General features: G+C 43.8%; 2 non-coding genes across 2 annotated transcripts; both read right to left on the bottom strand.

Annotated features, from left to right (window-relative positions):
* Positions 1-389: 389 nt before the first annotated feature.
* Positions 390-471, bottom strand: trnas-uga. The gene has a single exon. It is a non-coding gene; the product is annotated as a tRNA-Ser (tRNA).
* Positions 472-1920: 1449 nt separating this feature from the next.
* On the bottom strand, positions 1921-1993 carry trnar-ucg. The gene has a single exon. It is a non-coding gene; the product is annotated as a tRNA-Arg (tRNA).
* Positions 1994-2434: the final 441 nt, after the last annotated feature.

Here is a 2434-nt window from a genome sequence, read left to right as displayed (position 1 = left end):
GAGGCTGGTGAGTTTCACTTTGGAACAAAGATGGTTAAGTGGCGATTTCCTGCGGTTGTTTCTAATGATGGGAGAGGGAGCTGTGAGGAATGAGCACTTTGACGAGCAGGAGGAAGTGTTGCCACTGACCCGAGTCAGAGAACAGTGGACAGGAATTAAAGGAATCTAATGAAAAGCAGCACTTCTGCTCAGGACGTTCAATAACTGCTGCAGACACCCGATGTGTCGAGCAGTGCATCTGGAAAGAGAAACAGAGATAATGTTTTAAATATGGAACATTTCTGGTGACGAACTCGAGTTTCCCAAGTCTAATCAAATTACCGGCCTGGTTCGCAAATAGGTTTTTTGAACTTTGAGCGAAAAATATACCAGCAGGAAACGATGCATAACGCAGTCAGCAGGATTCGAACCTACGTGGGGAAACGCCAATGGATTTCAAACCCATCGCCTTAACCACTCGGCCATGACTACGGACAGCTCAGGTGGGTTGAGCATTGACCAAATAAGCCGTGATCTCATTGAAAGCTACCGTTGACTTAATGAGCCAAATGCTTTCATCTCCTTTCATACCTTTGCTGCCATTTGTAAGGTGCGAGACACCAATGTAAAATAAGAAAAGCACAAAAGTAGGAAAAGATATTTGCAGGCAACCTGAGTCAAAATTATTTATTGAAAGGAAAATAACACTTGGCAATTTGCCATATCTCTTTGCGAACATGACCAGCAGAGGTAAGCAAGGGAGCTATTGATCTGAGTATTCTTGGACCTGATGCAAACAAAGGTTAGTGACATATTCATATATTTGTCTGGCAAACTAAATGATCTTTCCTGATGGTTATAGTGAAAGAGATGGTCCCAATAAAAGACAGAGATTAATTCGCATGTAGATATATTTCAATGTGACACGATTCATTTTCAGTCCCTAATTACCCCAGAGATGGAGGAGGTGAGTTACTTTTCTTCATTCTTCAACTCCTCAGCACGGAGGTACAAACATGAAACCGCTAGAGATGGAGTTCTTGAATTGGGAACCAGAGACACTGAAGAAACTAGGCAAAGGTGAGGACTGCAGATGCTGGAAACCTGACTTTAGATCAGAGTGATGCTGGAAATGCACAGCAGGTCAGGCAGCATCCGAGGAGCAGGAAAGTCGACGTTTTTGTTGCCAGTCATGCTCTGTTGCACAAACAATTTTCGTTTTTGGCTCAGATTTCCAGCACCTGCAGCTATTTGTTTTATGTTAACCTTCATAATGTTTTGGACAAAACCAATGACCTGCCAACATCGGAAAATCGGCAGAAGTACTGGTACACCGATATGTTTGCTGAACAATACAACCATTCCATGAGCGGGAATACGATCCGGGCCACGGTGCTGAGAATACCGAATCCTCACAAGTAAATAACAAGACAAGGCTATAGATACTATCGTATTTGGTGTAAATAAAACACCCTGTCTGAACATTTTCATTGCAGATTTTTTTTTCAAATTGTCTTCGAAGATTGACAAAGTGGGAAAAGGCCATTCCGCCCGTGTGCATTGCGACTAATCAGAGAGCCATCTATTCTAGTCGCAGTTTCGAACTTTGGCCCAAAGTCTCGTGTGTTCTAATGTTTCCAGGTCAAATGTCAATGAGGTTATCCTATGTTCTTACATGGCACAATAATGGGACAGAAGTATGACACTTCCACAACGAATTGTAACTCTTTTGAGGAACTCATGCTCATTTTCACCCACAGAGGGAGACACACCAGAAGATACCCCCAAACTGACGGAGGTGTCCGTTGTGGAGAGCTGGAATTTGAAATGGACAATAGGAAAAATGCAAGCTTTACATGCGGAAGCATAGAGGCGACGTGCCGAGAGAACTTCACAGGGGAGCGTCAATGTAGACCACGGTTAAAGCAAAGCATTCCCCATCGAGTCAGGTAGGACTCGAACCTACAGTCTTCTGATCCGAAGTCAGATGCGTTATTCATTACGCTACTGGCCCAAGAGGCAAGCATGCATTTGGCAGAATGTCGATATGTAATGCCATGGAATCAGAATTAAAAAGGTGAACAAGCACTGAAGATAATCATCAACATTGCTTCACTTCCGAAGTTTCCAATTTGTGAAGCAGTGCCTTTCACTGGCAAAGGATAAACATTTGTCCTCAGCTGCCTGCTTCAGGGTCGCGTCCTTCTCTGCTGGAAGTTTCCATCGTTTTATTCACAGTCACGACGTGATTTCATGGTCTACTCCAGTGAAAAAGTGTCATGGTGTCGTCTAAACAAGACCCTGCAGAAACTCAGCGAGAAACCTCTGGTCATTTCGAGCTCTGGATGTGGAATTAGACGAGATACGTGACACCTTTTAATGGCGCCGGCACTTCACTGCAAATTAGCGGCTCAAAACGAGCCGTTGTAAGCATCAGCTTGATTTGTACCTTCCT

This window comes from Chiloscyllium plagiosum, chromosome 8 (assembly GCF_004010195.1).
Source record: "Chiloscyllium plagiosum isolate BGI_BamShark_2017 chromosome 8, ASM401019v2, whole genome shotgun sequence".
Classification (NCBI taxonomy): Eukaryota; Metazoa; Chordata; class Chondrichthyes; order Orectolobiformes; family Hemiscylliidae; genus Chiloscyllium; species Chiloscyllium plagiosum.
This window is presented reverse-complemented; position numbering and strand designations above follow the sequence as displayed.